This window comes from Ursus arctos, unplaced genomic scaffold (genome assembly GCF_023065955.2).
Source record: "Ursus arctos isolate Adak ecotype North America unplaced genomic scaffold, UrsArc2.0 scaffold_8, whole genome shotgun sequence".
Taxonomy (NCBI): domain Eukaryota; kingdom Metazoa; phylum Chordata; class Mammalia; order Carnivora; family Ursidae; genus Ursus; species Ursus arctos.
Genome location: NW_026623100.1, coordinates 35,235,769 through 35,243,798, shown reverse-complemented (window position 1 = coordinate 35,243,798; position 8,030 = coordinate 35,235,769). Strand labels below are relative to the sequence as shown.

The window sequence follows — 8,030 nt, the reverse complement described above, 5'->3', positions numbered from 1 at the left end:
CCAGGGTCCTGGGATCGAGTCCTGCATTGGGCTCGACGGGAGCCTGCTTCTCCCTTTGTCTGCCGCTCCCCCTGCTTGTGCACTCTCTCTCTCTGTCAAATAAACATAAAATCTTTTTTTTTTTTTTTAAGATTTTATTTATTTATTTGACACAGAGAGACAGCCAGCAAGAGAGGGAACACAAGCAGGGGGAGTAGGAGAGGAAGAAGCAGGCTCCCAGCGGAGGAGCCTGATGCGGGGCTCGATCCCAGAACGCTGGGATCACGCCCTGAGCCGAAGGCAGACGCTTAAGGACTGAGCCACGCAGGCGCCCCGAATAAACATAAAATCTTAAAAAAAAAAAAAAAAAAAAGTAGCCTGGGGCCAGATGTTGAAGGACTTCAAGTGACATGGAGAAGAGTTCGCATTTTATTTTTTTTCCTGCAGGTAACCAAGGCCGTGGGGTGGTAGTGGAACTGGACTCTGATCTTAGACTGGGGACTAGGGCGGTCAGATGTGTGCATGTCAGAGCCAGCGAGGGCGGCGGTGCAGACAGATGGTAGGCTGGAGGGATGTGAAATGGGACTGGGGGTTGTGTCAGAAGCCTGTTGCACTGGATGGCTTGGAAACACGAAGGATCTTTTTAAAATTACACAGTGACAGAGCCAAGTTCATAGCCCCATCCCAGGTGGGCTATGTGACTAAGTACAGTATGAAGGATTTTTCAAAACTTTGCATATCAGACTTTGCTGATATTTCCTTTCAAAGACGACTCCCACCCGGTTGTGTTTTTCCTCTTGTTCCATTGCCAGTCCCGCCTTCCCCCGTCCCCCCCCACCCCGCCCCCCCAGCCCTGCTGGAGGAAAGTCCCTCCTCTGAGAATATAGTAGGAATGAAATTTGCTAGAAAAATGTGAAGCATTCCTAACGATGCCACCTCCACACCAGCAGCAGGCTTTGCAATGCTATCTTTGTGTCTTCAGATAAAGAGATCAAAGTTTCTCCAAGATCTGATTTCCCAGGCTGATTTCCATGAGGACGGATGGGGGTGGGGAGGATGAGGATAGGCAAATCTGCCGAGAGACTGCAGATGGAAATTTCTGTGAAGGTGAAGTCTCCATTGTGGCTGGCAGAGCTGGATCTGCACGGACAAGCAAACCAGCCTCGTTCTCTGACTGTGGTATCAGACACAAAATCTGGGGCAGAGTCTGACCTCAATAGAGAATCCTGGAATGTCTGTGCTGGAAGGGGCCTTAGGTCTGTCAAGGCCAACCCACCTGTTTTACAGATGGGGAAACTGAGATCTCAGAGTGTCAGACCAGACCTAGAGACGTGCTCTTGGCTTTCTTTTTTTAATTGAAAAATATTTTATATGTAGCATTGTGTAAATTTAAGGTGTATAGCATTTTAATTGGATACATTTATATATTGTAATATGATTGCCATTGCAGCAATAATTAGCACCCCTATCATGATACGTAATTATCCTTTCTTTTTAGTGGTTGGAATCATTAAGTTCTAGTCTCTTAGTAAGTTTGATGATTATAATACGATATTGTTGTCTATATTCACCATACTGTGCATTGAATCTCTATGGTTTATTTACTGCTCATTTCAAGTGCTCTTGGCTTTTAAATCCAGTATACTTTCCACAATCCCCAGTTGGTTTCATCCACTAGCATGTGTGTATGTGGGTATAGGTTTATTAATAAATAAAACTTGAGAGATTAATAAAAACAGAATGTGCCCTAAAATAGCAATAAAATGCAACAATTCAGAAAGACCTCAGGCCAAAATTCTCAGCCTTTAAGAAACTCTATAGCCCTGGGTCACCTGGGTGGCTCAGTAGGTTAAGTGGTTGAACAGCTTACTCTTGATTTTGGCTCAGGTTTTAATCTCAGGGTTGTGGGATTGAGCCCTGAATCCTGAATCAGGCTCCACCCTCAGCGGGAGTCTGCTTCTCTCCCTCTCTCTCTGGTCTTCCCTCTATGCATGCACTTTCTCAAATAAATAAATAAATCCAAAAAAAGAAAGAAAAGAAAAGAAAAAAGAAAAGGAAAGAAAGAAAGAAAGAAAGAAAAAAGGAAGGAAGGAAGGAAAGAAAGAAAAAGAAAGAAAAGGAAAGGAAAAAGGAAGGGAAAGGAAAGGAAGAAAAAAGAAACGAAACTCTATGGTCCTGGCCCCCTGCCTTCCTTGTAGTGGGCTCTGTTCACTCTGGCAACCCCTTGTCATGAGTTTGGAACACTGGCCAGCTTCAGCTGGTTATGATAGAAAGGTAGAATGAACTGGGAGAGGGCAAATGAGGGAGCCTGAGGCTGGGGGATTCAGTCTCTATTAGACCAGTTAATTTTTCATTCCAGTGATTCTCATCCCTGGTTGCACCTGGGCAGCTTTTAAAAATACCAAAGCGCGAGCCCCCAACCAGACCAATTACAAAAGAATGTCTGAGGATATAGGTGAGGCATCAGGATTTTTCAAAGCTCCCCAGGTGATTGCACTGGGCAGCCTAGGTGGAGAGTGACATCCTGAGGTTGCATCCTTACTCCAACCAGCATGCCCCCAAAAGTTAGGCGATCTTTGTACAAGAAATTGGGAAAGCGGTTAGGGCGCCTAGGTGCCTCAGTCACTTAAACGTCAGACTCCTGATCTCAGGTCATGTGAGATCCAGTCTGGCCTAGGGCTCGGAGTTGGGCGTGGAGCCTACTTAAGGTTCCCTCTCTCCCTCTACCCCTCCCCCCCCTTGAAAGAAAGAAAGAGAGAGAGAAAGAAAGAAGAAAAGGAAAGGAAAGAAAAAAGAAAAGAAAAGAAAAAAGAAAGACGGTTGGGAGGGAAAAAGGGAAAGGGCTGGCTGAGTGGATAAAGATTACTTAAAGGCTTAGAAAGAAAGAAAGAAAGAAAGAGAAATTGGGAAAGAGAATGCAGATTGCTGTGTGTTTCAATAGCATTAAAAAACATTTAAAATGTATGTTCCTGAGGGTGGGTTTTTAACTTGGGTGTCCTCTGCCATGTAACAGCTCCTTTACTGAGTCAGGGCATGTATCTGCAGTGCACCCCAACTAGACACCAATGTCCTTGCCACCAGGGAGGCAGTTTGGCCAACTGGTTAATAATGCGGGTTCTAGGGGTGCTTGGGTGGCTCAGTTGGTTAAGCATCCAACTCTTGATTTTGGCTGGGGTCATGATCTTAGGGTCGTGAGATTGAGCCCCACGTCAGGCTCCGCACTCAGCGCGGAGTCTGCTTGAGATTCTTTCTCTCCTTCTCCCTGTGTCCCTCTACCCACTTGCGTGCTCTTGCTCTCTCTCAAATAAATAAAATCTAAAAAAAAGTAAAAATAATAATAATGGGGGTTCTGGACGCTGACTTACTTTCTTACCTAGGGCAAGTTACTGAATCAGTGCAAAGTGCCTGGCAAGTAGTCAACCTTGTAAAAACCTGGAGCTATTATTATTATTATTATTAATTATTATTATTATTATTATATATGGCTTTGTACCTTCATCCTTCCTTGAGCAAAGTAGGTGTCCAATAAAAGTTTGTTTGTTGATGGGCATAGAGTAGCATTCTCCAAGAGAAACATCATGGAAGCCACAGATGTAATTTCAAATTTTCTAGCAGCCATATTTTATTGTATTTACTCATTTGTTTATTTTTTAAGATTTTATTTACGTATTTGACAGAGAGCACAAGCAGGGGGAACAGCAGGCAGAGGCAGAAGCAGGCTCCCTGCTGAGAAGGAAACCCGGCTGCGGGCTGGATTCCAGGACCCTGGGATCATGACCTGAGCAAAAGGCAGATGCTTCACCGACTGAGCCACCCAGGCGCCCCAAGCAGCCGTATTTTAAAAAGTAAAATGAAACAGATGAAATCAATTTCAATAACACAGTTTACTTAACTCAGTACATCCGAATATTATTGTTTCAACATGTAGTCAGTGTAAGACAGTATTAATAAGTTATTAAGGAGCTATTCTATGCTTTTCTCCCCATACTAAGTCTTTGAAATCTGGCGGGGTATTTTACATCTTAATTCAGACCACGCACATCTCACGTGCTCAGCAGCCACGTGCTGGTGACAAGTGGCTGCGTATTGGGACATCAGGGGTTCGTTGTTTCCTGCATGTCCCCACACCGGCAGGTTGTAAGTTTCCATTAAACGTGCTCCTCTGGGTTGGTCCTGAGCTCTGCCCAGGCCTGGTGTTCCGACCTGAGCCCATTTTGAAAAAGGCCCCGGTTTGTAGCCTACTACAGTAAACCCCAATCTGTGTGAACAGCCCTGTGCCTTCGCAAGATCCATTGGGCTCATCCTTGCTTCAGCTCGCCTGCTGACACAGGGAAATTTGTAGCCGTAAAAGGAAAGTTACATTTTCTGTCTGAATTTTTACAAAAAAAAAAAAAAAAAGGCCGTCTGCCCAGAGGCAGGGCGGGAAGTTCCCAGGAGCCTCTGTACCTGTGAGCCTTCCCACCCAGGCCCCGCCCCAATGGGGGTGGCAGCCCCCGTGGCCCTGGCAGCCGAGCAGCATGAGTCATCGTGGTCACTCGTTAAACCTTCGCTCCAGTCTCAGAGCCGCTTTTGTTTTGCAGTTGAATAGGCAGCCCAGAACAGACACACGCACGCGCACATTCACACGCACACGCAGGGAACCAAGCCGAAGGCGTGGTTCTTAAGCGGAAAAGCGTATTGTTTGCCATAATTACTATCATATCCTTGAACCTGGCCCTCCACTGCTATTCCAGGGCTCTCTGGGTCTGTTAGGGAAGCTGTCTGTGGTTGAGCTTAAGGCAGGAGGTTGGAGAAAAATTCAGACCTCAGCGAAGAGCAGAGCAAGGCAGGAATTGGTCCTCCTGTGACTGGGGGGATGTCCTCAGCCCCCACGGGAACCTGCTGCTTGAGCCAGAGCACCAGAGCCTCTCCTGGTCCTCCCACCCGGGGGGGAGATTCAGCCTCTGGATGCACAAATGGCCAGCAGTTCTCACCTATGGCTGCCCATTAGAATCACTGGGGCAGCTTTTAAAATGTCTGATGCGCAGGACAAAAATCGGACTGATGAAATCAGACGCTTTCAGGGCCTTTACTCTGACCAGGTGGATTTATAATTTCCGGATTCAGCCGGAAACCTAATCTCTGCCTAGCAGCCCTGCAGTCCTCCCTAGTCAGCTGGGCCCAAGGGCAGTGATTCCACACCTCCCCTGCTCTCAGGGCTCCAGCCTCCTACTTCTGCAAGTCTGGTTGAGAAAGGACAGAAGTGGGAAATTTTCTCCACGGAAATCTTTAGTAAAAGGCGAAAGATTTATGCGATCTGAAGAGAAACCAGAGTATGGGAAATTTTCTCTAGAGACACCAATCCGCACCCATCTTAACATCCTTCCCACCTACTTGAGAGAAAGCAGAGATCAAGACTAACAGAGTCTTAAATGGGAGCCCATCCCTTCCACACCCTTTGTGCTTTGCTTGGTTAGGTTTTCCCCCTGTTGCTCAAACTTTTAGTCTTTCTGTCTTTTCCTTTTCTTCTTATAAGCAGCTTCGTGCCACTACTACCTGCAAAAATCCAAATCCTTCCTCAATTCTGTCTCCCTTTCAGTTTAGTACCTCATCTCTCTCTTTTTTTTTTTTAAAGATTTTATTTATTTATTTGACACAGAGAGAGAGAGAGAGAGAGAGAGAGAGACAGCCAGCGAGAGACAGAGCACAAGCAGGGGGAGTGGGAGAGGAAGAAGCAGGCTCCCAGCGGAGGAGCCTGATGTGGGGCTCGGTCCCATAACGCCAGGATCACGCCCTGAGCCGAAGGCAGACGCTTAACGACTGTGCCACCCAGGCGCCCCTAGTACTTCATCTCTTGGCTTCTCTTCCCTGCTGTGCTTCTTGAAGGAGTCCTTATGACAGCTTGTACTTTGTCACCTCCCCTCAACCCACTGCAGGTAACTTCAGCCCCATCACAACACTTGCACACCTCATACTCACTAAGGTCATCGGTGACCTAGATGCTAAATTCTTGGCCTGTTTTCCATCTTCCCCCTCTTTACTCTTTGCCTGTGTTCATCAATTCATCTTCCTTGAAACCCGTCTTTGGTTCCCCACTACTCTTCTCTTTACTGATTTCCATTCATCCCTTGATGGTTTCCTCTTCCTCTGCTCAGCCTTGAGCTTGGCATTCCCCAGTTCCATCCTTGGCCTTCTCTCCATGCAAATTTCTCTAACCCAAGGCTTCAGCTATTGCCTGTATGATGTTAACCCTCAAATCTTTGTGTCTAGCCCAGATTTCTTGTATGCCCAGCTGTCTGTCAGACAGCTTCACACTAATACCCCTCTGAACAAGTCCAACATGGAACCCACTGTATTCTTCGCATCAAATTTGCTCTTCCTATAGTCATCACACTTAACAGTGAAGCACTAAAAGTATTACTATAAAAGTTAGGAACACCAAAAGATGCTCACTGCTATCACTGTTATTTAGAATTGTTCTGAAAGAACAATAGAAATTTGAATAGAAAAATCTATTCAGTAAGTCTTCTGAGACAAATAAATAAAAGCAATACATATTGGAATGACGGCAATTATCAATATTTGCAGATGTGGAAAATTCCAGAGCATCACTTTTAATACAATTAATAAAAGAATTTTGCAGGGTTGCCTGTTACAAATTAGTGACACACTAAGAAGTGGCATTGCTTTATGCCATTATTCCTTCATTTAAAAACTTTTATTGAGAGCCTACAATGTTTCTTAAGCTCTAGGGCTACAGTTATGAACAAAAGATGTGTGGTCTTTGCTCTCATGAAGTTTATATTCTATAATAAGTTAGATATTTAAATATATATATATTTAGATATTATATTTAAAAAATCCCACTTAGAATAGCCACCACAAATACAAAATCTCTAGGAATAAACTTCACCAGCAATGTGTATGACCTCTCAAAATTAAACCATTCTGAGACATAAAGGGAATCTTTACAAATGGAAAGAAATACTATGTATCTAGATTGGAAAATCTAATATGAATCTAAATTAACTTATTTTGGATGTTCTTTGGTGCAATAAATTTAGTCAGAAGTTTATTTTTAAAAAGATTTTATTTATTTATCAGAGAGAGAGAGCACAAACAGGGGGAGGGGCAGGAGGGAGGCAGGCTCCCCACTGAGCAAGGAGCTCGATGTGGGACTCCATCCCAGGACCCTGGAATCATGACCCAAGCCGAAGGCAGACACTTAACTGACTGAGCCACCCAGGTGTCCCTAGTTAGAAGTTTAGAGGAGAGAAAATCATCAAGAAAATGTTGCAAAAGGGCTAAGGCTTGTGTTACCAGTCGTTACGGTTTAGTCCATAGATGCAGTACCAGCGGGGTGGAGCTAGCACAGGAAAAGACAGGCCCATCGATAAAACGGAAAGGAAAGTATAGAATAAAACAGAATATATTATCTAATAAAGGCCTTTTGCATCAATGGGGAAAAGGATGGATTCGTCTAAGGAATGACAAGAAGTTTCATGTTGATGCCACATCTCACAGGTTGGAGGTGGCTGCCTGAAGTTCTAGGAGGGCTGTGAGGCCTCATCTAGGCTTTTCGAGGAGTTCTGTGTTTGATTAGAAATGTCTTCCAGGGGCCCGGGAGGGGGAGACTACACTCAGACTACATATTTGTCATTCCTGGATTATTTAATAAATATCATTGGGACAACTAGCTAGCAATTGCAGGGAAAAATCATTAGCTTTTCCTATCATATATACCAAAATAAATTTCAGATGGATTAGAGTTAAATGTAAAAAATGAAAACATAAAATACTAGAAGAAAGAACAATTTTTAAAAGTAATTATTGTGGTGAGGGAAGGACTTCCCAAGCGTGACGCTTAAAGACAGAAACCACAAAGTTAAAGATTGATAGGTTTAGCTACTTAATCATTAGAAACTTCTGTAGAGCAGAAGTTAAAAGGAAACTGGCAAGGCACCTGCGTGGCTCAGTTAGTTGAATGTCTGCCTCTTGATCTCAGCTTGGGTCTTGATCTCAGGGTGGTGAGTTCAAGCCCCACATTGGGCTCCATGTTGGGCTCCACGCTG

At 44.5% G+C, this 8,030-nt stretch overlaps 1 pseudogene; it reads right to left on the bottom strand.

The window, feature by feature from the left end:
• Positions 1-5,232: 5,232 nt before the first annotated feature.
• On the bottom strand, positions 5,233-5,282 carry LOC113247617 (U5 spliceosomal RNA; annotated as a pseudogene).
• Positions 5,283-8,030: the final 2,748 nt, after the last annotated feature.